This window comes from Eleutherodactylus coqui, chromosome 5 (assembly GCF_035609145.1).
Source record: "Eleutherodactylus coqui strain aEleCoq1 chromosome 5, aEleCoq1.hap1, whole genome shotgun sequence".
Taxonomy (NCBI): domain Eukaryota; kingdom Metazoa; phylum Chordata; class Amphibia; order Anura; family Eleutherodactylidae; genus Eleutherodactylus; species Eleutherodactylus coqui.
Window position 1 is genome coordinate 40,871,457 of NC_089841.1, and position 19,634 is coordinate 40,891,090.

The 19,634-nt window shown below is 56.7% G+C and overlaps 88 pseudogenes; all 88 read right to left on the reverse strand.

Moving 5' to 3' along the window:
* Positions 1-14: 14 nt before the first annotated feature.
* On the reverse strand, positions 15-133 carry LOC136631229 (5S ribosomal RNA; annotated as a pseudogene).
* An 80-nt stretch (positions 134-213) lies between these two features.
* LOC136631230 (5S ribosomal RNA) lies at positions 214-332 on the reverse strand (annotated as a pseudogene).
* Positions 333-412: 80 nt separating this feature from the next.
* On the reverse strand, positions 413-531 carry LOC136630093 (5S ribosomal RNA; annotated as a pseudogene).
* Positions 532-611: 80 nt separating this feature from the next.
* LOC136630215 (5S ribosomal RNA) lies at positions 612-730 on the reverse strand (annotated as a pseudogene).
* Positions 731-810: 80 nt separating this feature from the next.
* On the reverse strand, positions 811-929 carry LOC136630827 (5S ribosomal RNA; annotated as a pseudogene).
* An 80-nt stretch (positions 930-1,009) lies between these two features.
* Positions 1,010-1,128, reverse strand: LOC136631231 (5S ribosomal RNA; annotated as a pseudogene).
* An 80-nt stretch (positions 1,129-1,208) lies between these two features.
* Positions 1,209-1,327, reverse strand: LOC136629863 (5S ribosomal RNA; annotated as a pseudogene).
* An 80-nt stretch (positions 1,328-1,407) lies between these two features.
* On the reverse strand, positions 1,408-1,526 carry LOC136630095 (5S ribosomal RNA; annotated as a pseudogene).
* An 80-nt stretch (positions 1,527-1,606) lies between these two features.
* Positions 1,607-1,725, reverse strand: LOC136630383 (5S ribosomal RNA; annotated as a pseudogene).
* An 80-nt stretch (positions 1,726-1,805) lies between these two features.
* LOC136630352 (5S ribosomal RNA) lies at positions 1,806-1,924 on the reverse strand (annotated as a pseudogene).
* An 80-nt stretch (positions 1,925-2,004) lies between these two features.
* LOC136629769 (5S ribosomal RNA) lies at positions 2,005-2,123 on the reverse strand (annotated as a pseudogene).
* An 80-nt stretch (positions 2,124-2,203) lies between these two features.
* LOC136630266 (5S ribosomal RNA) lies at positions 2,204-2,322 on the reverse strand (annotated as a pseudogene).
* An 80-nt stretch (positions 2,323-2,402) lies between these two features.
* LOC136630457 (5S ribosomal RNA) lies at positions 2,403-2,521 on the reverse strand (annotated as a pseudogene).
* Positions 2,522-2,601: 80 nt separating this feature from the next.
* LOC136631232 (5S ribosomal RNA) lies at positions 2,602-2,720 on the reverse strand (annotated as a pseudogene).
* Positions 2,721-2,800: 80 nt separating this feature from the next.
* LOC136630592 (5S ribosomal RNA) lies at positions 2,801-2,919 on the reverse strand (annotated as a pseudogene).
* Positions 2,920-2,999: 80 nt separating this feature from the next.
* Positions 3,000-3,118, reverse strand: LOC136631233 (5S ribosomal RNA; annotated as a pseudogene).
* Positions 3,119-3,198: 80 nt separating this feature from the next.
* On the reverse strand, positions 3,199-3,317 carry LOC136631234 (5S ribosomal RNA; annotated as a pseudogene).
* An 80-nt stretch (positions 3,318-3,397) lies between these two features.
* LOC136629888 (5S ribosomal RNA) lies at positions 3,398-3,516 on the reverse strand (annotated as a pseudogene).
* An 80-nt stretch (positions 3,517-3,596) lies between these two features.
* On the reverse strand, positions 3,597-3,715 carry LOC136631235 (5S ribosomal RNA; annotated as a pseudogene).
* An 80-nt stretch (positions 3,716-3,795) lies between these two features.
* LOC136629917 (5S ribosomal RNA) lies at positions 3,796-3,914 on the reverse strand (annotated as a pseudogene).
* An 80-nt stretch (positions 3,915-3,994) lies between these two features.
* Positions 3,995-4,113, reverse strand: LOC136631237 (5S ribosomal RNA; annotated as a pseudogene).
* An 80-nt stretch (positions 4,114-4,193) lies between these two features.
* LOC136630509 (5S ribosomal RNA) lies at positions 4,194-4,312 on the reverse strand (annotated as a pseudogene).
* An 80-nt stretch (positions 4,313-4,392) lies between these two features.
* Positions 4,393-4,511, reverse strand: LOC136629889 (5S ribosomal RNA; annotated as a pseudogene).
* An 80-nt stretch (positions 4,512-4,591) lies between these two features.
* LOC136629714 (5S ribosomal RNA) lies at positions 4,592-4,710 on the reverse strand (annotated as a pseudogene).
* An 80-nt stretch (positions 4,711-4,790) lies between these two features.
* LOC136630168 (5S ribosomal RNA) lies at positions 4,791-4,909 on the reverse strand (annotated as a pseudogene).
* An 80-nt stretch (positions 4,910-4,989) lies between these two features.
* LOC136630270 (5S ribosomal RNA) lies at positions 4,990-5,108 on the reverse strand (annotated as a pseudogene).
* Positions 5,109-5,188: 80 nt separating this feature from the next.
* Positions 5,189-5,307, reverse strand: LOC136631238 (5S ribosomal RNA; annotated as a pseudogene).
* Positions 5,308-5,387: 80 nt separating this feature from the next.
* Positions 5,388-5,506, reverse strand: LOC136631240 (5S ribosomal RNA; annotated as a pseudogene).
* An 80-nt stretch (positions 5,507-5,586) lies between these two features.
* On the reverse strand, positions 5,587-5,705 carry LOC136630094 (5S ribosomal RNA; annotated as a pseudogene).
* A 279-nt stretch (positions 5,706-5,984) lies between these two features.
* LOC136630838 (5S ribosomal RNA) lies at positions 5,985-6,103 on the reverse strand (annotated as a pseudogene).
* An 80-nt stretch (positions 6,104-6,183) lies between these two features.
* LOC136631241 (5S ribosomal RNA) lies at positions 6,184-6,302 on the reverse strand (annotated as a pseudogene).
* An 80-nt stretch (positions 6,303-6,382) lies between these two features.
* On the reverse strand, positions 6,383-6,501 carry LOC136631242 (5S ribosomal RNA; annotated as a pseudogene).
* An 80-nt stretch (positions 6,502-6,581) lies between these two features.
* LOC136630264 (5S ribosomal RNA) lies at positions 6,582-6,700 on the reverse strand (annotated as a pseudogene).
* An 80-nt stretch (positions 6,701-6,780) lies between these two features.
* Positions 6,781-6,899, reverse strand: LOC136630384 (5S ribosomal RNA; annotated as a pseudogene).
* Positions 6,900-7,177: 278 nt separating this feature from the next.
* Positions 7,178-7,296, reverse strand: LOC136630572 (5S ribosomal RNA; annotated as a pseudogene).
* An 80-nt stretch (positions 7,297-7,376) lies between these two features.
* LOC136630267 (5S ribosomal RNA) lies at positions 7,377-7,495 on the reverse strand (annotated as a pseudogene).
* An 80-nt stretch (positions 7,496-7,575) lies between these two features.
* On the reverse strand, positions 7,576-7,694 carry LOC136630179 (5S ribosomal RNA; annotated as a pseudogene).
* An 80-nt stretch (positions 7,695-7,774) lies between these two features.
* Positions 7,775-7,893, reverse strand: LOC136631244 (5S ribosomal RNA; annotated as a pseudogene).
* Positions 7,894-8,172: 279 nt separating this feature from the next.
* On the reverse strand, positions 8,173-8,291 carry LOC136631245 (5S ribosomal RNA; annotated as a pseudogene).
* Positions 8,292-8,371: 80 nt separating this feature from the next.
* LOC136629856 (5S ribosomal RNA) lies at positions 8,372-8,490 on the reverse strand (annotated as a pseudogene).
* Positions 8,491-8,570: 80 nt separating this feature from the next.
* On the reverse strand, positions 8,571-8,689 carry LOC136631246 (5S ribosomal RNA; annotated as a pseudogene).
* An 80-nt stretch (positions 8,690-8,769) lies between these two features.
* LOC136631247 (5S ribosomal RNA) lies at positions 8,770-8,888 on the reverse strand (annotated as a pseudogene).
* Positions 8,889-8,968: 80 nt separating this feature from the next.
* On the reverse strand, positions 8,969-9,087 carry LOC136630385 (5S ribosomal RNA; annotated as a pseudogene).
* Positions 9,088-9,167: 80 nt separating this feature from the next.
* LOC136630662 (5S ribosomal RNA) lies at positions 9,168-9,286 on the reverse strand (annotated as a pseudogene).
* An 80-nt stretch (positions 9,287-9,366) lies between these two features.
* LOC136630386 (5S ribosomal RNA) lies at positions 9,367-9,485 on the reverse strand (annotated as a pseudogene).
* Positions 9,486-9,565: 80 nt separating this feature from the next.
* LOC136631248 (5S ribosomal RNA) lies at positions 9,566-9,684 on the reverse strand (annotated as a pseudogene).
* Positions 9,685-9,764: 80 nt separating this feature from the next.
* Positions 9,765-9,883, reverse strand: LOC136629918 (5S ribosomal RNA; annotated as a pseudogene).
* A 279-nt stretch (positions 9,884-10,162) lies between these two features.
* On the reverse strand, positions 10,163-10,281 carry LOC136630860 (5S ribosomal RNA; annotated as a pseudogene).
* Positions 10,282-10,361: 80 nt separating this feature from the next.
* On the reverse strand, positions 10,362-10,480 carry LOC136629877 (5S ribosomal RNA; annotated as a pseudogene).
* An 80-nt stretch (positions 10,481-10,560) lies between these two features.
* LOC136631250 (5S ribosomal RNA) lies at positions 10,561-10,679 on the reverse strand (annotated as a pseudogene).
* A 279-nt stretch (positions 10,680-10,958) lies between these two features.
* Positions 10,959-11,077, reverse strand: LOC136630387 (5S ribosomal RNA; annotated as a pseudogene).
* An 80-nt stretch (positions 11,078-11,157) lies between these two features.
* LOC136631251 (5S ribosomal RNA) lies at positions 11,158-11,276 on the reverse strand (annotated as a pseudogene).
* An 80-nt stretch (positions 11,277-11,356) lies between these two features.
* On the reverse strand, positions 11,357-11,475 carry LOC136630282 (5S ribosomal RNA; annotated as a pseudogene).
* Positions 11,476-11,555: 80 nt separating this feature from the next.
* Positions 11,556-11,674, reverse strand: LOC136631252 (5S ribosomal RNA; annotated as a pseudogene).
* Positions 11,675-11,754: 80 nt separating this feature from the next.
* LOC136630749 (5S ribosomal RNA) lies at positions 11,755-11,873 on the reverse strand (annotated as a pseudogene).
* Positions 11,874-11,953: 80 nt separating this feature from the next.
* On the reverse strand, positions 11,954-12,072 carry LOC136629779 (5S ribosomal RNA; annotated as a pseudogene).
* An 80-nt stretch (positions 12,073-12,152) lies between these two features.
* LOC136630555 (5S ribosomal RNA) lies at positions 12,153-12,271 on the reverse strand (annotated as a pseudogene).
* Positions 12,272-12,351: 80 nt separating this feature from the next.
* Positions 12,352-12,470, reverse strand: LOC136630626 (5S ribosomal RNA; annotated as a pseudogene).
* A 279-nt stretch (positions 12,471-12,749) lies between these two features.
* LOC136629783 (5S ribosomal RNA) lies at positions 12,750-12,868 on the reverse strand (annotated as a pseudogene).
* Positions 12,869-12,948: 80 nt separating this feature from the next.
* LOC136629919 (5S ribosomal RNA) lies at positions 12,949-13,067 on the reverse strand (annotated as a pseudogene).
* An 80-nt stretch (positions 13,068-13,147) lies between these two features.
* Positions 13,148-13,266, reverse strand: LOC136630388 (5S ribosomal RNA; annotated as a pseudogene).
* Positions 13,267-13,346: 80 nt separating this feature from the next.
* LOC136631253 (5S ribosomal RNA) lies at positions 13,347-13,465 on the reverse strand (annotated as a pseudogene).
* Positions 13,466-13,742: 277 nt separating this feature from the next.
* Positions 13,743-13,861, reverse strand: LOC136630391 (5S ribosomal RNA; annotated as a pseudogene).
* An 80-nt stretch (positions 13,862-13,941) lies between these two features.
* Positions 13,942-14,060, reverse strand: LOC136631254 (5S ribosomal RNA; annotated as a pseudogene).
* Positions 14,061-14,140: 80 nt separating this feature from the next.
* Positions 14,141-14,259, reverse strand: LOC136629920 (5S ribosomal RNA; annotated as a pseudogene).
* A 279-nt stretch (positions 14,260-14,538) lies between these two features.
* On the reverse strand, positions 14,539-14,657 carry LOC136630261 (5S ribosomal RNA; annotated as a pseudogene).
* An 80-nt stretch (positions 14,658-14,737) lies between these two features.
* Positions 14,738-14,856, reverse strand: LOC136630853 (5S ribosomal RNA; annotated as a pseudogene).
* Positions 14,857-14,936: 80 nt separating this feature from the next.
* Positions 14,937-15,055, reverse strand: LOC136629945 (5S ribosomal RNA; annotated as a pseudogene).
* An 80-nt stretch (positions 15,056-15,135) lies between these two features.
* LOC136630299 (5S ribosomal RNA) lies at positions 15,136-15,254 on the reverse strand (annotated as a pseudogene).
* An 80-nt stretch (positions 15,255-15,334) lies between these two features.
* LOC136630274 (5S ribosomal RNA) lies at positions 15,335-15,453 on the reverse strand (annotated as a pseudogene).
* Positions 15,454-15,732: 279 nt separating this feature from the next.
* LOC136631256 (5S ribosomal RNA) lies at positions 15,733-15,851 on the reverse strand (annotated as a pseudogene).
* An 80-nt stretch (positions 15,852-15,931) lies between these two features.
* On the reverse strand, positions 15,932-16,050 carry LOC136631257 (5S ribosomal RNA; annotated as a pseudogene).
* Positions 16,051-16,130: 80 nt separating this feature from the next.
* LOC136629921 (5S ribosomal RNA) lies at positions 16,131-16,249 on the reverse strand (annotated as a pseudogene).
* An 80-nt stretch (positions 16,250-16,329) lies between these two features.
* On the reverse strand, positions 16,330-16,448 carry LOC136629715 (5S ribosomal RNA; annotated as a pseudogene).
* An 80-nt stretch (positions 16,449-16,528) lies between these two features.
* On the reverse strand, positions 16,529-16,647 carry LOC136630169 (5S ribosomal RNA; annotated as a pseudogene).
* Positions 16,648-16,727: 80 nt separating this feature from the next.
* LOC136630713 (5S ribosomal RNA) lies at positions 16,728-16,846 on the reverse strand (annotated as a pseudogene).
* Positions 16,847-16,926: 80 nt separating this feature from the next.
* Positions 16,927-17,045, reverse strand: LOC136631258 (5S ribosomal RNA; annotated as a pseudogene).
* An 80-nt stretch (positions 17,046-17,125) lies between these two features.
* On the reverse strand, positions 17,126-17,244 carry LOC136630392 (5S ribosomal RNA; annotated as a pseudogene).
* An 80-nt stretch (positions 17,245-17,324) lies between these two features.
* On the reverse strand, positions 17,325-17,443 carry LOC136631259 (5S ribosomal RNA; annotated as a pseudogene).
* Positions 17,444-17,523: 80 nt separating this feature from the next.
* LOC136631260 (5S ribosomal RNA) lies at positions 17,524-17,642 on the reverse strand (annotated as a pseudogene).
* An 80-nt stretch (positions 17,643-17,722) lies between these two features.
* LOC136631262 (5S ribosomal RNA) lies at positions 17,723-17,841 on the reverse strand (annotated as a pseudogene).
* Positions 17,842-18,120: 279 nt separating this feature from the next.
* Positions 18,121-18,239, reverse strand: LOC136631263 (5S ribosomal RNA; annotated as a pseudogene).
* An 80-nt stretch (positions 18,240-18,319) lies between these two features.
* Positions 18,320-18,438, reverse strand: LOC136631264 (5S ribosomal RNA; annotated as a pseudogene).
* Positions 18,439-18,518: 80 nt separating this feature from the next.
* Positions 18,519-18,637, reverse strand: LOC136629922 (5S ribosomal RNA; annotated as a pseudogene).
* Positions 18,638-18,717: 80 nt separating this feature from the next.
* On the reverse strand, positions 18,718-18,836 carry LOC136629716 (5S ribosomal RNA; annotated as a pseudogene).
* An 80-nt stretch (positions 18,837-18,916) lies between these two features.
* Positions 18,917-19,035, reverse strand: LOC136630170 (5S ribosomal RNA; annotated as a pseudogene).
* Positions 19,036-19,115: 80 nt separating this feature from the next.
* On the reverse strand, positions 19,116-19,234 carry LOC136630724 (5S ribosomal RNA; annotated as a pseudogene).
* An 80-nt stretch (positions 19,235-19,314) lies between these two features.
* LOC136631265 (5S ribosomal RNA) lies at positions 19,315-19,433 on the reverse strand (annotated as a pseudogene).
* Positions 19,434-19,634: the final 201 nt, after the last annotated feature.

Here is a 19,634-nt window from a genome sequence, read left to right on the forward strand (position 1 = left end):
CTCACGGTCTTAAAAGTCAACGGGACCTGGGATTCCCAGCCGGTCACCCATACTGGTACTTGCCAGGCCTCAAGCTGGCTGGCGGCCGCGATCTGACGAGAGCAGGCACATTCAGCTTAGAATGCCCGTTGACAGCTCCTCCTCCTTTCCTATGGGCTTTCTGCAGTGCGAACGCACCTCCGAAAAGGAAAGAAACCTACTCACGGCCTTAAAAGTCAACGGGACCTGGGATTCCCAGCCGGTCACCCATACTGGTACTTGCCAGGCCTCAAGCTGGCTGGCGGCCGCGATCTGACGAGAGCAGGCACATTCAGCTTAGAATGCCCGTTGACAGCTCCTCCTCCTTTCCTATGGGCTTTCTGCAGTGCGAACGCACCTCCGAAAAGGAAAGAAACCTACTCACGGCCTTAAAAGTCAACGGGACCTGGGATTCCCAGCCGGTCACCCATACTGGTACTTGCCAGGCCTCAAGCTGGCTGGCGGCCGCGATCTGACGAGAGCAGGCACATTCAGCTTAGAAAGCCCGTTGACAGCTCCTCCTCCTTTCCTATGGGCTTTCTGCAGTGCGAACGCACCTCCGAAACGGAAAGAAACCTACTCACGGCCTTAAAAGTCAACGGGACCTGGGATTCCCAGCCGGTCACCCATACTGGTACTTGCCAGGCCTCAAGCTGGCTGGCGGCCACGATCTGACGAGAGCAGGCACATTCAGCTTAGAATGCCCGTTGACAGCTCCTCCTCCTTTCCTATGGGCTTTCTGCAGTGCGAACGCACCTCCGAAAAGGAAAGAAACCTACTCACGGCCTTAAAAGTCAACGGGACCTGGGATTCCCAGCTGGTCACCCATACTGGTACTTGCCAGGCCTCAAGCTGGCTGGCGGCCGCGATCTGACGAGAGCAGGCACATTCAGCTTAGAATGCCCGTTGACAGCTCCTCCTCCTTTCCTATGGGCTTTCTGCAGTGCGAACGCACCTCCGAAAAGGAAAGAAACCTACTCACGGCCTTAAAAGTCAACGGGACCTGGGATTCCCAGCCGGTCACCCATACTGGTACTTGCCAGGCCTCAAGCTGGCTGGCGGCCGCGATCTGACGAGAGCAGGCACATTCAGCTTAGAATGCCCGTTGACAGCTCCTCCTCCTTTCCTATGGGCTTTCTGCAGTGCGAACGCACCTCCGAAAAGGAAAGAAACCTACTCACGGCCTTAAAAGTCAACGGGACCTGGGATTCCCAGCCGGTCACCCATACTGGTACTTGCCAGGCCTCAAGCTGGCTGGCGGCCGCGATCTGACGAGAGCAGGCACATTCAGCTTAGAATGCCCATTGACAGCTCCTCCTCCTTTCCTATGGGCTTTCTGCAGTGCGAACGCACCTCCGAAAAGGAAAGAAACCTACTCACGGCCTTAAAAGTCCACGGGACCTGGGATTCCCAGCCGGTCACCCATACTGGTACTTGCCAGGCCTCAAGCTGGCTTGCGGCCGCGATCTGACGAGAGCAGGCACATTCAGCTTAGAATGCCCGTTGACAGCTCCTCCTCCTTTCCTATGGGCTTTCTGCAGTGCGAACGCACCTCCGAAAAGGAAAGAAACCTACTCACGGCCTTAAAAGTCAACGGGACCTGGGATTCCCAGCCGGTCACCCATACTGGTACTTGCCAGGCCTCAAGCGGGCTGGCGGCCGCGATCTGACGAGAGCAGGCACATTCAGCTTAGAATGCCCGTTGACAGCTCCTCCTCCTTTCCTATGGGCTTTCTGCAGTGCGAACGCACCTCCGAAAAGGAAAGAAACCTGCTCACGGCCTTAAAAGTCAACGGGACCTGGGATTCCCAGCCGGTCACCCATACTGGTACTTGCCAGGCCTCAAGCTGGCTGGCGGCCGTGATCTGACGAGAGCAGGCACATTCAGCTTAGAATGCCCGTTGACAGCTCCTCCTCCTTTCCTATGGGCTTTCTGCAGTGCGAACGCACCTCCGAAAAGGAAAGAAACCTACTCACGGCCTTAAAAGTCAACGGGACCTGGGATTCCCAGCCGGTCACCCATACTGGTACTTGCCAGGCCTCAAGCTGGCTGGCAGCCGCGATCTGACGAGAGCAGGCACATTCAGCTTAGAATGCCCGTTGACAGCTCCTCCTCCTTTCCTATGGGCTTTCTGCAGTGCGAACGCACCTCCGAAAAGGAAAGAAACCTACTCACGGCCTTAAAAGTCAACGGGACCTGGGATTCCCAGCCGGTCACCCATACTGGTACTTGCCAGGCCTCAAGTTGGCTGGCGGCCGCGATCTGACGAGAGCAGGCACATTCAGCTTAGAATGCCCGTTGACAGCTCCTCCTCCTTTCCTATGGGCTTTCTGCAGTGCGAACGCACCTCCGAAAAGGAAAGAAACCTACTCACGGCCTTAAAAGTCAACGGGACCTGGGATTCCCAGCCGGTCACCCATACTGGTACTTGCCAGGCCTCAAGCTGGCTGGCGGCCGCGATCTGACAAGAGCAGGCACATTCAGCTTAGAATGCCCGTTGACAGCTCCTCCTCCTTTCCTATGGGCTTTCTGCAGTGCGAACGCACCTCCGAAAAGGAAAGAAACCTACTCACGGCCTTAAAAGTCAACGGGACCTGGGATTCCCAGCCGGTCACCCATACTGGTACTTGCCAGGCCTCAAGCTGGCTGGCGGCCGCGATCTGACGAGAGCAGGCACATTCAGCTTAGAATGCCCGTTGACAGCTCCTCCTCCTTTCCTATGGGCTTTCTGCAGTGTGAACGCACCTCCGAAAAGGAAAGAAACCTACTCACGGCCTTAAAAGTCAACGGGACCTGGGATTCCCATCCGGTCACCCATACTGGTACTTGCCAAGCCTCAAGCTGGCTGGCGGCCGCGATCCGACGAGAGCAGGCACATTCAGCTTAGAATGCCCGTTGACAGCTCCTCCTCCTTTCCTATGGGCTTTCTGCAGTGCGAACGCACCTCCGAAAAGGAAAGAAACCTACTCACGGCCTTAAAAGTCAACGGGACCTGGGATTCCCAGCCGGTCACCCATACTGGTACTTGCCAGGCCTCAAGCTGGCTGGCGGCCGCGATCTGACGAGAGCAGGCACATTCAGCTTAGAATGCCCGTTGACAGCTGCTCCTCCTTTCCTATGGGCTTTCTGCAGTGCGAACGCACCTCCGAAAAGGAAAGAAACCTACTCACGGCCTTAAAAGTCAACGGGACCTGGGATTCCCAGCCGGTCACCCATACTGGTACTTGCCAGGCCTCAAGCTGGCTGGCGGCCGCGATCTGACGAGAGCAGGCACATTCAGCTTAGAATGCCCGTTGACAGCTCCTCCTCCTTTCCTATGGGCTTTCTGCAGTGCGAACGCACCTCCGAAAAGGAAAGAAACCTACTCACGGCCTTAAAAGTCAACGGGACCTGGGATTCCCAGCCGGTCACCCATACTGGTACTTGCCAGGCCTCAAACTGGCTGGCGGCCGCGATCTGACGAGAGCAGGCACATTCAGCTTAGAATGCCCGTTGACAGCTCCTCCTCCTTTCCTATGGGCTTTCTGCAGTGCGAACGCACCTCCGAAACGGAAAGAAACCTACTCACGGCCTTAAAAGTCAACGGGACCTGGGATTCCCAGCCGGTCACCCATACTGGTACTTGCCAGGCCTCAAGCTGGCTGGCGGCCGCGATCTGACGAGAGCAGGCACATTCAGCTTAGAATGCCCGTTGACAGCTCCTCCTCCTTTCCTATGGGCTTTCTGCAGTGTGAACGCACCTCCGAAAAGGAAAGAAACCTACTCACGGCCTTAAAAGTCAACGGGACCTGGGATTCCCAGCCGGTCACCCATACTGGTACTTGCCAGGCCTCAAGCTGGCTGGCGGCCGCGATCCGACGAGAGCAGGCACATTCAGCTTAGAATGCCCGTTGACAGCTCCTCCTCCTCTCCTATGGGCTTTCTGCAGTGCGAACGCACCTCCGAAAAGGAAAGAAACCTACTCACGGCCTTAAAAGTCAACGGGACCTGGGATTCCCAGCCGGTCACCCATACTGGTACTTGCCAGGCCTCAAGCTGGCTGGCGGCCGCGATCTGACGAGAGCAGGCACATTCAGCTTAGAATGCCCGTTGACAGCTCCTCCTCCTTTCCTATGGGCTTTCTGCAGTGCGAACGCACCTCCGAAAAGGAAAGAAACCTACTCACGGCCTTAAAAGTCAACGGGACCTGGGATTCCCAGCCGGTCACCCATACTGGTACTTGCCAGGCCTCAAGCTGGCTGGCGGCCGCGATCTGACGAGAGCATGCACATTCAGCTTAGAATGCCCGTTGACAGCTCCTCCTCCTTTTCTATGGGCTTTCTGCAGTGCGAACGCACCTCCGAAAAGGAAAGAAACCTACTCACGGCCTTAAAAGTCAACGGGACCTGGGATTCCCAGCCGGTCACCCATACTGGTACTTGCCAGGCCTCAAACTGGCTGGCGGCCGCGATCTGACGAGAGCAGGCACATTCAGCTTAGAATGCCCGTTGACAGCTCCTCCTCCTTTCCTATGGGCTTTCTGCAGTGCGAACGCACCTCCGAAAAGGAAAGAAACCTACTCACGGCCTTAAAAGTCAACGGGACCAGGGATTCCCAGCCGGTCACCCATACTGGTACTTGCCAGGCCTCAAGCTGGCTGGCGGCCGCGATCTGACGAGAGCAGGCACATTCAGCTTAGAATGCCCGTTGACAGCTCCTCCTCCTTTCCTATGGGCTTTCTGCAGTGCGAACGCACCTCCGAAACGGAAAGAAACCTACTCACGGCCTTAAAAGTCAACGGGACCTGGGATTCACAGCCGGTCACCCATACTGGTACTTGCCAGGCCTCAAGCTGGCTGGCGGCCGCGATCTGACGAGAGCAGGCACATTCAGCTTAGAATGCCCGTTGACAGCTCCTCCTCCTTTCCTATGGGCTTTCTGCAGTGCGAACGCACCTCCGAAACGGAAAGAAACCTACTCACGGCCTTAAAAGTCAACGGGACCTGGGATTCCCAGCTGGTCACCCATACTGGTACTTGCCAGGCCTCAAGCTGGCTGGCGGCCGCGATCTGACAAGAGCAGGCACATTCAGCTTAGAATGCCCGTTGACAGCTCCTCCTCCTTTCCTATGGGCTTTCTGCAGTGCGAACGCACCTCCGAAAAGGAAAGAAACCTACTCACGGCCTTAAAAGTCAACGGGACCTGGGATTCCCAGCCGGTCACCCATACTGGTACTTGCCAGGCCTCAAGCTGGCTGGCGGCCGCGATCTGACGAGAGCAGGCACATTCAGCTTAGAATGCCCGTTGACAGCTCCTCCTCCTTTCCTATGGGCTTTCTGCAGTGCGAACGCACCTCCGAAAAGGAAAGAAACCTACTCACGGCCTTAAAAGTCAACGGGACCTGGGATTCCCAGCCGGTCACCCATACTGGTACTTGCCAGGCCTCAAGCTGGCTGGCGGCCGCGATCTGACGAGAGCAGGCACATTCAGCTTAGAATGCCCGTTGACAGCTCCTCCTCCTTTCCTATGGGCTTTCTGCAGTGCGAACGCACCTCCGAAAAGGAAAGAAACCTACTCACGGCCTTAAAAGTCAACGGGACCTGGGATTCCCAGCCGGTCACCCATACTGGTACTTGCCAGGCCTCAAGCTGGCTGGCGGCCGCGATCTGACGAGAGCAGGCACATTCAGCTTAGAAAGCCCGTTGACAGCTCCTCCTCCTTTCCTATGGGCTTTCTGCAGTGCGAACGCACCTCCGAAACGGAAAGAAACCTACTCACGGCCTTAAAAGTCAACGGGACCTGGGATTCCCAGCCGGTCACCCATACTGGTACTTGCCAGGCCTCAAGCTGGCTGGCGGCCACGATCTGACGAGAGCAGGCACATTCAGCGTAGAATGCCCGTTGACAGCTCCTCCTCCTTTCCTATGGGCTTTCTGCAGTGCGAACGCACCTCCGAAAAGGAAAGAAACCTACTCACGGCCTTAAAAGTCAACGGGACCTGGGATTCCCAGCTGGTCACCCATACTGGTACTTGCCAGGCCTCAAGCTGGCTGGCGGCCGCGATCTGACGAGAGCAGGCACATTCAGCTTAGAATGCCCGTTGACAGCTCCTCCTCCTTTCCTATGGGCTTTCTGCAGTGCGAACGCACCTCCGAAAAGGAAAGAAACCTACTCACGGCCTTAAAAGTCAACGGGACCTGGGATTCCCAGCCGGTCACCCATACTGGTACTTGCCAGGCCTCAAGCTGGCTGGCGGCCGCGATCTGACGAGAGCAGGCACATTCAGCTTAGAATGCCCGTTGACAGCTCCTCCTCCTTTCCTATGGGCTTTCTGCAGTGCGAACGCACCTCCGAAAAGGAAAGAAACCTACTCACGGCCTTAAAAGTCAACGGGACCTGGGATTCCCAGCCGGTCACCCATACTGGTACTTGCCAGGCCTCAAGCTGGCTGGCGGCCGCGATCTGACGAGAGCAGGCACATTCAGCTTAGAATGCCCGTTGACAGCTCCTCCTCCTTTCCTATGGGCTTTCTGCAGTGCGAACGCACCTCCGAAAAGGAAAGAAACCTACTCACGGCCTTAAAAGTCCACGGGACCTGGGATTCCCAGCCGGTCACCCATACAGGTACTTGCCAGGCCTCAAGCTGGCTGGCGGCCGCGATCTGACGAGAGCAGGCACATTCAGCTTAGAATGCCCGTTGACAGCTCCTCCTCCTTTCCTATGGGCTTTCTGCAGTGCGAACGCACCTCCGAAAAGGAAAGAAACCTACTCACGGCCTTAAAAGTCAACGGGACCTGGGATTCCCAGCCGGTCACCCATACTGGTACTTGCCAGGCCTCAAGCGGGCTGGCGGCCGCGATCTGACGAGAGCAGGCACATTCAGCTTAGAATGCCCGTTGACAGCTCCTCCTCCTTTCCTATGGGCTTTCTGCAGTGCGAACGCACCTCCGAAAAGGAAAGAAACCTGCTCACGGCCTTAAAAGTCAACGGGACCTGGGATCCCAGCCGGTCACCCATACTGGTACTTGCCAGGCCTCAAGCTGGCTGGCGGCCGTGATCTGACGAGAGCAGGCACATTCAGCTTAGAATGCCCGTTGACAGCTCCTCCTCCTTTCCTATGGGCTTTCTGCAGTGCGAACGCACCTCCGAAAAGGAAAGAAACCTACTCACGGCCTTAAAAGTCAACGGGACCTGGGATTCCCAGCCGGTCACCCATACTGGTATTTGCCAGGCCTCAAGCTGGCTGGCAGCCGCGATCTGACGAGAGCAGGCACATTCAGCTTAGAATGCCCGTTGACAGCTCCTCCTCCTTTCCTATGGGCTTTCTGCAGTGCGAACGCACCTCCGAAAAGGAAAGAAACCTACTCACGGCCTTAAAAGTCAACGGGACCTGGGATTCCCAGCCGGTCACCCATACTGGTACTTGCCAGGCCTCAAGTTGGCTGGCGGCCGCGATCTGACGAGAGCAGGCACATTCAGCTTAGAATGCCCGTTGACAGCTCCTCCTCCTTTCCTATGGGCTTTCTGCAGTGCGAACGCACCTCCGAAAAGGAAAGAAACCTACTCACGGCCTTAAAAGTCAACGGGACCTGGGATTCCCAGCCGGTCACCCATACTGGTACTTGCCAGGCCTCAAGCTGGCTGGCGGCCGCGATCTGATGAGAGCAGGCACATTCAGCTTAGAATGCCCGTTGACAGCTCCTCCTCCTTTCCTATGGGCTTTCTGCAGTGCGAACGCACCTCCGAAAAGGAAAGAAACCTACTCACGGCCTTAAAAGTCAACGGGACCTGGGATTCCCAGCCGGTCACCCATACTGGTACTTGCCAGGCCTCAAGCTGGCTGGCGGCCGCGATCTGACGAGAGCAGGCACATTCAGCTTAGAATGCCCGTTGACAACTCCTCCTCCTTTCCTATGGGCTTTCTGCAGTGCGAACGCACCTCCGAAAAGGAAAGAAACCTACTCACGGCCTTAAAAGTCAACGGGACCTGGGATTCCCAGCCGGTCACCCATACTGGTACTTGCCAGGCCTCAAGCGGGCTGGCGGCCACGATCTGACGAGAGCAGGCACATTCAGCTTAGAATGTCCGTTGACAGCTCCTCCTCCTTTCCTATGGGCTTTCTGCAGTGCGAACGCACCTCCGAAAAGGAAAGAAACCTACTCACGGCCTTAAAAGTCAACGGGACCTGGGATTCCCAGCCGGTCACCCATACTGGTACTTGCCAGGCCTCAAGCTGGCTGGCGGCCGCGATCTGACGAGAGCAGGCACATTCAGCTTAGAATGCCCGTTGACAGCCCCTCCTCCTTTCCTATGGGCTTTCTGCAGTGCGAACGCACCTCCGAAAAGGAATGAAACCTACTCACGGCCTTAAAAGTCAACGGAACCTGGGATTCCCAGCCGGTCACCCATACTGGTACTTGCCAGGCCTCAAGCTGGCTGGCGGCCGCGATCTGACGAGAGCAGGCACATTCAGCTTAGAATGCCCGTTGACAATTCCTCCTCCTTTCCTATGGGCTTTCTGCAGTGTGAACGCACCTCCGAAAAGGAAAGAAACCTACTCACGGCCTTAAAAGTCAACGGGACCTGGGATTCCCAGCCGGTCACCCATACTGGTACTTGCCAGGCCTCAAGCTGGCTGGCGGCCGCGATCTGACGAGAGCAGGCACATTCAGCTTAGAATGCCCGTTGACAGCTCCTCCTCCTTTCCTATGGGCTTTCTGCAGTGCGAACGCACCTCCGAAAAGGAAAGAAACCTACTCACGGACTTAAAAGTCAACGGGACCTGGGATTCCCAGCCGGTCACCCATACTGGTACTTGCCAGGCCTCAAGCTGGCTGGCGGCCGCGATCTGACGAGAGCAGGCACATTCAGCTTAGAATGCCCGTTGACAGCTCCTCCTCCTTTCCTATGGGCTTTCTGCAGTGCGAACGCACCTCCGAAAAGGAAAGAAACCTACTCACGGCCTTAAAAGTCAACGGGACCTGGGATTCCCAGCCGGTCACCCATACTGGTACTTGCCAGGCCTCAAGCGGGCTGGCGGCCGCGATCTGACGAGAGCAGGCACATTCAGCTTAGAATGCCCGTTGACAATTCCTCCTCCTTTCCTATGGGCTTTCTGCAGTGCGAACGCACCTCCGAAAAGGAAAGAAACCTACTCACGGCCTTAAAAGTCAAAGGGACCTGGGATTCCCAGCCGGTCACCCATACTGGTACTTGCCAGGCCTCAAGCTGGCTGGCGGCCGCGATCTGACGAGAGCAGGCACATTCAGCTTAGAATGCCCGTTGACAGCTCCTCCTCCTTTCCTATGGGCTTTCTGCAGTGCGAACGCACCTCCGAAAAGGAAAGAAACCTACTCACGGCCTTAAAAGTCAACGGGACCTGGGATTCCCAGCCGGTCACCCATACTGGTACTTGCCAGGCCTCAAGCGGGCTGGCGGCCGCGATCTGACGAGAGCAGGCACATTCAGCTTAGAATGCCCGTTGACAGCTCCTCCTCCTTTCCTATGGGCTTTCTGCAGTGCGAACGCACCTCCGAAAAGGAAAGAAACCTACTCGCGGCCTTAAAAGTCAACGGGACCTGGGATTCCCAGCCGGTCACCCATACTGGTACTTGCCAGGCCTCAAGCTGGCTGGCGGCCGCGATCTGACGAGAGCAGGCACATTCAGCTTAGAATGCCCGTTGACAGCTCCTCCTCCTTTCCTATGGGCTTTCTGCAGTGCGAACGCACCTCCGAAAAGGAAAGAAACCTACTCACGGCCTTAAAAGTCAACGGGACCTGGGATTCCCAGCCGGTCACCCATACTGGTACTTGCCAGGCCTCAAGCTGGCTGGCGGCCGCGATCCGACGAGAGCAGGCACATTCAGCTTAGAATGCCCGTTGACAGCTCCTCCTCCTTTGCTATGGGCTTTCTGCAGTGCGAACGCACCTCCGAAAAGGAAAGAAACCTACTCACGGCCTTAAAAGTCAACGGGACCTGGGATTCCCAGCCGGTCACGAATACTGGTACTTGCCAGGCCTCAAGCTGGCTGGCGGCCGCGATCTGACGAGAGCAGGCACATTCAGCTTAGAAAGCCCGTTGACAGCTCCTCCTCCTTTCCTATGGGCTTTCTGCAGTGCGAACGCACCTCCGAAACGGAAAGAAACCTACTCATGGCCTTAAAAGTCAACGGTACCTGGGATTCCCAGCCGGTCACCCATACTGGTACTTGCCAGGCCTCAAGCGGGCTGGCGGCCGCGATCTGACGAGAGCAGGCACATTCAGCTTAGAATGCCCGTTGACAGCTCCTCCTCCTTTCCTATGGGCTTTCTGCAGTGCGAACGCACCTCCGAAAAGGAAAGAAACCTACTCACGGCCTTAAAAGTCAACGGGACCTGGGATTCCCAGCCGGTCACCCATACTGGTACTTGCCAGGCCTCAAGCTGGCTGGCGGCCGCGATCTGACGAGAACAGGCACATTCAGCTTAGAATGCCCGTTGACAGCTCCTCCTCCTTTCCTATGGGCTTTCTGCAGTGCGAACGCACCTCCGAAAAGGAAAGAAACCTACTCACGGCCTTAAAAGTCAACGGGACCTGGGATTCCCAGCCGGTCACCCATACTGGTACTTGCCAGGCCTCAAGCTGGCTGGCGGCCGCGATCTGACGAGAGCAGGCACATTCAGCTTAGAATGCCCGTTGACAGCTCCTCCTCCTTTCCTATGGGCTTTCTGCAGTGCGAACGCACCTCCGAAAAGGAAAGAAACCTACTCACGGCCTTAAAAGTCAACGGGACCTGGGATTCCCAGCCGGTCACGAATACTGGTACTTGCCAGGCCTCAAGCTGGCTGGCGGCCGCGATCTGACGAGAGCAGGCACATTCAGCTTAGAAAGCCCGTTGACAGCTCCTCCTCCTTTCCTATGGGCTTTCTGCAGTGCGAACGCACCTCCGAAACGGAAAGAAACCTACTCACGGCCTTAAAAGTCAACGGGACCTGGGATTCCCAGCCGGTCACCCATACTGGTACTTGCCAGGCCTCAAGCGGGCTGGCGGCCGCGATCTGACGAGAGCAGGCACATTCAGCTTAGAATGCCCGTTGACAGCTCCTCCTCCTTTCCTATGGGCTTTCTGCAGTGCGAACGCACCTCCGAAAAGGAAAGAAACCTACTCACGGCCTTAAAAGTCAACGGGACCTGGGATTCCCAGCCGGTCACCCATACTGGTACTTGCCAGGCCTCAAGCTGGCTGGCGGCCGCGATCTGACGAGAGCAGGCACATTCAGCTTAGAATGCCCGTTGACAGCTCCTCCTCCTTTCCTATGGGCTTTCTGCAGTGTGAACGCACCTCCGAAAAGGAAAGAAACCTACTCACGGCCTTAAAAGTCAACGGGACCTGGGATTCCCAGCCGGTCACCCATACTGGTACTTGCCAGGCCTCAAGCTGGCTGGCGGCCGCGATCCGACGAGAGCAGGCACAGTCAGCTTAGAATGCCCGTTGACAGCTCCTCCTCCTTTCCTATGGGCTTTCTGCAGTGCGAACGCACCTCCGAAAAGGAAAGAAACCTACTCACGGCCTTAAAAGTCAACGGGACCTGGGATTCCCAGCCGGTCACCCATACTGGTACTTGCCAGGCCTCAAGCTGGCTGGCGGCCGCGATCTGACGAGAGCAGGCACATTCAGCTTAGAATGCCCGTTGACAGCTCCTCCTCCTTTCCTATGGGCTTTCTGCAGTGCGAACGCACCTCCGAAAAGGAAAGAAACCTACTCACGGCCTTAAAAGTCAACGGGACCTGGGATTCTCAGCCGGTCACCCATACTGGTACTTGCCAGGCCTCAAGCTGGCTGGCGGCCGCGATCCAACGAGAGCAGGCACATTCAGCTTAGAATGCCCGTTGACAGCTCCTCCTCCTTTCCTATGGGCTTTCTGCAGTGCGAACGCACCTCCGAAAAGGAAAGAAACCTACTCACGGCCTTAAAAGTCAACGGGACCTGGGGTTCCCAGCCGGTCACCCATACTGGTACTTGCCAGGCCTCAAGCTGGCTGGCGGCCGCGATCTGACGAGAGCAGGCACATTCAGCTTAGAATGCCCGTTGACAGCTCCACCTCCTTTCCTATGGGCTTTCTGCAGTGCGAACGCACCTCCGAAAAGGAAAGAAACCTACTCACGGCCTTAAAAGTCAACGTGACCTGGGATTCCCAGCCGGTCACCCATACTGGTACTTGCCAGGCCTCAAGCTGGCTGGCGGCCGCGATCTGACGAGAGCAGGCACATTCAGCTTAGAATGCCCGTTGACAGCTCCTCCTCCTTTCCTATGGGCTTTCTGCAGTGCGAACGCACCTCCGAAAAGGAAAGAAACCTACTCACGGCCTTAAAAGTCAACGGGACCTGGGATTCCCAGCCGGTCACCCATACTGGTACTTGCCAGGCCTCAAGCTGGCTGGGGGCCGCGATCCGACGAGAGCAGGCACATTCAGCTTAGAATGCCCGTTGACAGCTCCTCCTCCTTTGCTATGCGCTTTCTGCAGTGCGAACGCACCTCCGAAAAGGAAAGAAACCTACTCACAGCCTTAAAAGTCAACGGGACCTGGGATTCCCAGCCGGTCACGAATACTGGTACTTGCCAGGCCTCAAGCTGGCTGGCGGCCGCGATCTGACGAGAGCAGGCACATTCAGCTTAGAAAGCCCGTTGACAGCTCCTCCTCCTTTCCTATGGGCTTTCTGCAGTGCGAACGCACCTCCGAAACGGAAAGAAACCTACTCACGGCCTTAAAAGTCAACGGGACCTGGGATTCCCATCCGGTCACCCATACTGGTACTTGCCAGGCCTCAAGCTGGCTGGCGGCCGCGATCTGACGAGAGCAGGCACATTCAGCTTAGAATGCCCGTTGACAGCTCCTCCTCCTTTCCTATGGGCTTTCTGCAGTGTGAACGTACCTCCGAAAAGGAAAGAAACCTACTCACGGCCTTAAAAGTCAACGGGACCTGGGATTCCCAGCCGGTCACCCATACTGGTACTTGCCAGGCCTCAAGCTGGCTGGCGGCCGCGATCCGACGAGAGCAGGCACATTCAGCTTAGAATGCCCGTTGACAGCTCCTCCTCCTTTCCTATGGGCTTTCTGCAGTGCGAACGCACCTCCGAAAAGGAAAGAAACCTACTCACGGCCTTAAAAGTCAACGGGACCTGGGATTCCCAGCCGGTCACCCATACTGGTACTTGCCAGGCCTCAAGCGGGCTGGCGGCCGCGATCTGACGAGAGCAGGCACATTCAGCTTAGAATGCCCGTTGACAGCTCCTCCTCCTTTCCTATGGGCTTTCTGCAGTGCGAACGCACCTCCGAAAAGGAAAGAAACCTACTCACGGCCTTAAAAGTCAACGGGACCTGGGATTCCCAGCCGGTCACCCATACTGGTACTTGCCAGGCCTCAAGCTGGCTGGCGGCCGCGATCTGACGAGAGCAGGCACATTCAGCTTAGAATGCCCGTTGACAGCTCCTCCTCCTTTCCTATGGGCTTTCTGCAGTGCGAACGCACCTCCGAAAAGGAAAGAAACCTACTCACGGCCTTAAAAGTCAACGGGACCTGGGATTCCCAGCCGGTCACCCATACTGGTACTTGCCAGGCCTCAAGCTGGCTGGCGGCCGCGATCTGACGAGCAGGCACATTCAGCTTAGAATGCCCGTTGACAGCTCCTCCTCCTTTCCTATGGGCTTTCTGCAGTGCGAACGCACCTCCGAAAAGGAAAGAAACCTACTCACGGCCTTAAAAGTCAACGGGACCTGGGATTCCCAGCCGGTCACCCATACTGGTACTTGCCAGGCCTCAAGCGGGCTGGCGGCCGCGATCTGACGAGAGCAGGCACATTCAGCTTAGAATGCCCGTTGACAGCTCCTCCTCCTTTCCTATGGGCTTTCTGCAGTGCGAACGCACCTCCGAAAAGGAAAGAAACCTACTCGCGGCCTTAAAAGTCAACGGGACCTGGGATTCCCAGCCGGTCACCCATACTGGTACTTGCCAGGCCTCAAGCTGGCTGGCGGCCGCGATCTGACGAGAGCAGGCACATTCAGCTTAGAATGCCCGTTGACAGCTCCTCCTCCTTTCCTATGGGCTTTCTGCAGTGCGAACGCACCTCCGAAAAGGAAAGAAACCTACTCACGGCCTTAAAAGTCAACGGGACCTGGGATTCCCAGCCGGTCACCCATACTGGTACTTGCCAGGCCTCAAGCTGGCTGGCGGCCGCGATCCGACGAGAGCAGGCACATTCAGCTTAGAATGCCCGTTGACAGCTCCTCCTCCTTTGCTATGGGCTTTCTGCAGTGCGAACGCACCTCCGAAAAGGAAAGAAACCTACTCACGGCCTTAAAAGTCAACGGGACCTGGGATTCCCAGCCGGTCAAGAATACTGGTACTTGCCAGGCCTTAAGCTGGCTGGCGGCCGCGATCTGACGAGAGCAGGCACATTCAGCTTAGAAAGCCCGTTGACAGCTCCTCCTCCTTTCCTATGGGCTTTCTGCAGTGCGAACGCACCTCCGAAACGGAAAGAAACCTACTCACGGCCTTAAAAGTCAACGGGACCTGGGATTCCCAGCTGGTCACCCATACTGGTACTTGCCAGGCCTCAAGCGGGCTGGCGGCCGCGATCTGACGAGAGCAGGCACATTCAGCTTAGAATGCCCGTTGACAGCTCCTCCTCCTTTCCTATGGGCTTTCTGCAGTGCGAACGCACCTCCGAAAAGGAAAGAAACCTACTCACGGCCTTAAAAGTCAACGGGACCTGGGATTCCCAGCCGGTCACCCATACTGGTACTTGCCAGCCCTCAAGCTGGCTGGCGGCCGCGATCTGACGAGAGCAGGCACATTCAGCTTAGAATGCCCGTTGACAGCTCCTCCTCCTTTCCTATGGGCTTTCTGCAGTGTGAACGCACCTCCGAAAAGGAAAGAAACCTACTCACGGCCTTAAAAGTCAACGGGACCTGGGATTCCCAGCCGGTCACCCATACTGGTACTTGCCAGGCCTCAAGCGGGCTGGCGGCTGCGATCTGACGAGAGCAGGCACATTCAGCTTAGAATGCCCGTTGACAGCTCCTCCTCCTTTCCTATGGGCTTTCTGCAGTGCGAACGCACCTCCGAAAAGGAAAGAAACCTACTCACGGCCTTAAAAGTCAATGGGACCTGGGATTCCCAGCCGGTCACCCATACTGGTACTTGCCAGGCCTCAAGCTGGCTGGCGGCCGCGATCTGACGAGAGCAGGCACATTCAGCTTAGAATGCCCGTTGACAGCTCCTCCTCCTTTCCTATGGGCTTTCTGCAGTGCGAACGCACCTCCGAAAAGGAAAGAAACCTACTCACGGCCTTAAAAGTCAACGGGACCTGGGATTCCCAGCCGGTCACCCATACTGGTACTTGCCAGGCCTCAAGCTGGCTGGCGGCCGCGATCCGACGAGAGCTGGCACATTCAGCTTAGAATGCCCGTTGACAGCTCCTCCTCCTTTCCTATGGGCTTTCTGCAGTGCGAACGCACCTCCGAAAAGGAAAGAAACCTACTCACGGCCTTAAAAGTCAACGGGACCTGGGATTCCCAGCCGGTCACGAATACTGGTACTTGCCAGGCCTCAAGCTGGCTGGCGGCCGCGATCTGACGAGAGCAGGCACATTCAGCTTAGAAAGCCCGTTGACAGCTCCTCCTCCTTTCCTATGGGCTTTCTGCAGTGCGAACGCACCTCCGAAACGGAAAGAAACCTACTCACGGCCTTAAAAGTCAACGGGACCTGGGATTCCCAGCCGGTCACCCATACTGGTACTTGCCAGGCCTCAAGCTGGCTGGCGGCCGCGATCTGACGAGAGCAGGCACATTCAGCTTAGAATGCCCGTTGACAGCTCCTCCTCCTTTCCTATGGGCTTTCTGCAGTGCGAACGCACCTCCGAAAAGGAAAGAAACCTACTCACGGCCTTAAAAGTCAACGGGACCTGGGATTCCCAGCCGGTCACCCATACTGGTACTTGCCAGGCCTCAAGCTGGCTGGCGGCCGCGATCTGACGAGAGCAGGCACATTCAGCTTAGAATGCCCGTTGACAGCTCCTCCTCCTTTCCTATGGGCTTTCTGCAGTGTGAACGCACCTCCGAAAAGGAAAGAAACCTACTCACGGCCTTAAAAGTCAACGGGACCTGGGATTCCCAGCCGGTCACCCATACTGGTACTTGCCAGGCCTCAAGCTGGCTGGCGGCCGCGATCCGACGAGAGCAGGCACATTCAGCTTAGAATGCCCGTTGACAGCTCCTCCTCCTTTCCTATGGGCTTTCTGCAGTGCGAACGCACCTCCGAAAAGGAAAGAAACCTACTCACGGCCTTAAAAGTCAACGGGACCAGGGATTCCCAGCCGGTCACCCATACTGGTACTTGCCAGGCCTCAAGCTGGCTGGCGGCCGCGATCTGACGAGAGCAGGCACATTCAGCTTAGAATGCCCGTTGACAGCTCCTCCTCCTTTCCTATGGGCTTTCTGCAGTGCGAACGCACCTCCGAAACGGAAAGAAACCTACTCACGGCCTTAAAAGTCAACGGGACCTGGGATTCACAGCCGGTCACCCATACTGGTACTTGCCAGGCCTCAAGCTGGCTGGCGGCCGCGATCTGACGAGAGCAGGCACATTCAGCTTAGAATGCCCGTTGACAGCTCCTCCTCCTTTCCTATGGGCTTTCTGCAGTGCGAACGCACCTCCGAAACGGAAAGAAACCTACTCACGGCCTTAAAAGTCAACGGGACCTGGGATTCCCAGCTGGTCACCCATACTGGTACTTGCCAGGCCTCAAGCTGGCTGGTGGCCGCGATCTGACGAGAGCAGGCACATTCAGCTTAGAATGCCCGTTGACAGCTCCTCCCCCTTTCCTATGGGCTTTCTGCAGTGCGAACGCACCTCCGAAAAGGAAAGAAACCTACTCACGGCCTTAAAAGTCAACGGGACCTGGGATTCCCAGCCGGTCACCCATACTGGTACTTGCCAGGCCTCAAGCTGGCTGGCGGCCGCGATCTGACGAGAGCAGGCACATTCAGCTTAGAATGCCCGTTGACAGCTCCTCCTCCTTTCCTATGGGCTTTCTGCAGTGCGAACGCACCTCCGAAAAGGAAAGAAACCTACTCACGGCCTTAAAAGTCAACGGGACCTGGGATTCCCAGCCGGTCACCCATACTGGTACTTGCCAGGCCTCAAGCGGGCTGGCGGCCGCGATCTGACGAGAGCAGGCACATTCAGCTTAGAATGCCCGTTGACAGCTCCTCCTCCTTTCCTATGGGCTTTCTGCAGTGCGAACGCACCTCCGAAAAGGAAAGAAACCTACTCACGGCCTTAAAAGTCAACGGGACCTGGGATTCCCAGCCGGTCACCCATACTGGTACTTGCCAGGCCTCAAGCTGGCTGGCGGCCGCGATCTGACGAGAGCAGGCACATTCAGCTTAGAATGCCCGTTGACAGCTCCTCCTCCTTTCCTATGGGCTTTCTGCAGTGCGAACGCACCTCCGAAAAGGAAAGAAACCTACTCACGGCCTTAAAAGTCAACGGGACCTGGGATTCCCAGCCGGTCACCCATACTGGTACTTGCCAGGCCTCAAGCTGGCTGGCGGCCGCGATCTGACGAGAGCAGGCACATTCAGCTTAGAATGCCCGTTGACAGCTCCTCCTCCTTTCCTATGGGCTTTCTGCAGTGTGAACGCACCTCCGAAAAGGAAAGAAACCTACTCACGGCCTTAAAAGTCAACGGGACCTGGGATTCCCAGCCGGTCACCCATACTGGTACTTGCCAGGCCTCAAGCTGGCTGGCGGCCGCGATCTGACGAGAGCAGGCACATTCAGCTTAGAATGCCCGTTGACAGCTCCTCCTCCTTTCCTATGGGCTTTCTGCAGTGTGAACGCACCTCCGAAAAGGAAAGAAACCTACTCACGGCCTTAAAAGTCAACGGGACCTGGGATTCCCAGCCGGTCACGAATACTGGTACTTGCCAGGCCTCAAGCTGGCTGGCGGCCGCGATCTGACGAGAGCAGGCACATTCAGCTTAGAAAGCCCGTTGACAGCTCCTCCTCCTTTCCTATGGGCTTTCTGCAGTGCGAACGCACCTCCGAAACGGAAAGAAACCTACTCACGGCCTTAAAAGTCAACGGGACCTGGGATTCCCAGCCGGTCACCCATACTGGTACTTGCCAGGCCTCAAGCTGGCTGGCGGCCGCGATCTGACGAGAGCAGGCACATTCAGCTTAGAATGCCCGTTGACAGCTCCTCCTCCTTTCCTATGGGCTTTCTGCAGTGCGAACGCACCTCCGAAAAGGAAAGAAACCTACTCACGGCCTTAAAAGTCAACGGGACCTGGGATTCCCAGCCGGTCACCCATACTGGTACTTGCCAGGCCTCAAGCTGGCTGGCGGCCGCGATCTGACGAGAGCAGGCACATTCAGCTTAGAATGCCCGTTGACAGCTCCTCCTCCTTTCCTATGGGCTTTCTGCAGTGTGAACGCACCTCCGAAAAGGAAAGAAACCTACTCACGGCCTTAAAAGTCAACGGGACCTGGGATTCCCAGCCGGTCACCCATACTGGTACTTGCCAGGCCTCAAGCTGGCTGGCGGCCGCGATCCGACGAGAGCAGGCACATTCAGCTTAGAATGCCCGTTGACAGCTCCTCCTCCTTTCCTATGGGCTTTCTGCAGTGCGAACGCACCTCCGAAAAGGAAAGAAACCTACTCACGGCCTTAAAAGTCAACGGGACCAGGGATTCCCAGCCGGTCACCCATACTGGTACTTGCCAGGCCTCAAGCTGGCTGGCGGCCGCGATCTGACGAGAGCAGGCACATTCAGCTTAGAATGCCCGTTGACAGCTCCTCCTCCTTTCCTATGGGCTTTCTGCAGTGCGAACGCACCTCCGAAACGGAAAGAAACCTACTCACGGCCTTAAAAGTCAACGGGACCTGGGATTCACAGCCGGTCACCCATACTGGTACTTGCCAGGCCTCAAGCTGGCTGGCGGCCGCGATCTGACGAGAGCAGGCACATTCAGCTTAGAATGCCCGTTGACAGCTCCTCCTCCTTTCCTATGGGCTTTCTGCAGTGCGAACGCACCTCCGAAACGGAAAGAAACCTACTCACGGCCTTAAAAGTCAACGGGACCTGGGATTCCCAGCTGGTCACCCATACTGGTACTTGCCAGGCCTCAAGCTGGCTGGTGGCCGCGATCTGACGAGAGCAGGCACATTCAGCTTAGAATGCCCGTTGACAGCTCCTCCCCCTTTCCTATGGGCTTTCTGCAGTGCGAACGCACCTCCGAAAAGGAAAGAAACCTACTCACGGCCTTAAAAGTCAACGGGACCTGGGATTCCCAGCCGGTCACCCATACTGGTACTTGCCAGGCCTCAAGCTGGCTGGCGGCCGCGATCTGACGAGAGCAGGCACATTCAGCTTAGAATGCCCGTTGACAGCTCCTCCTCCTTTCCTATGGGCTTTCTGCAGTGCGAACGCACCTCCGAAAAGGAAAGAAACCTACTCACGGCCTTAAAAGTCAACGGGACCTGGGATTCCCAGCCGGTCACCCATACTGGTACTTGCCAGTCCTCAAGCGGGCTGGCGGCCGCGATCTGACGAGAGCAGGCACATTCAGCTTAGAATGCCCGTTGACAG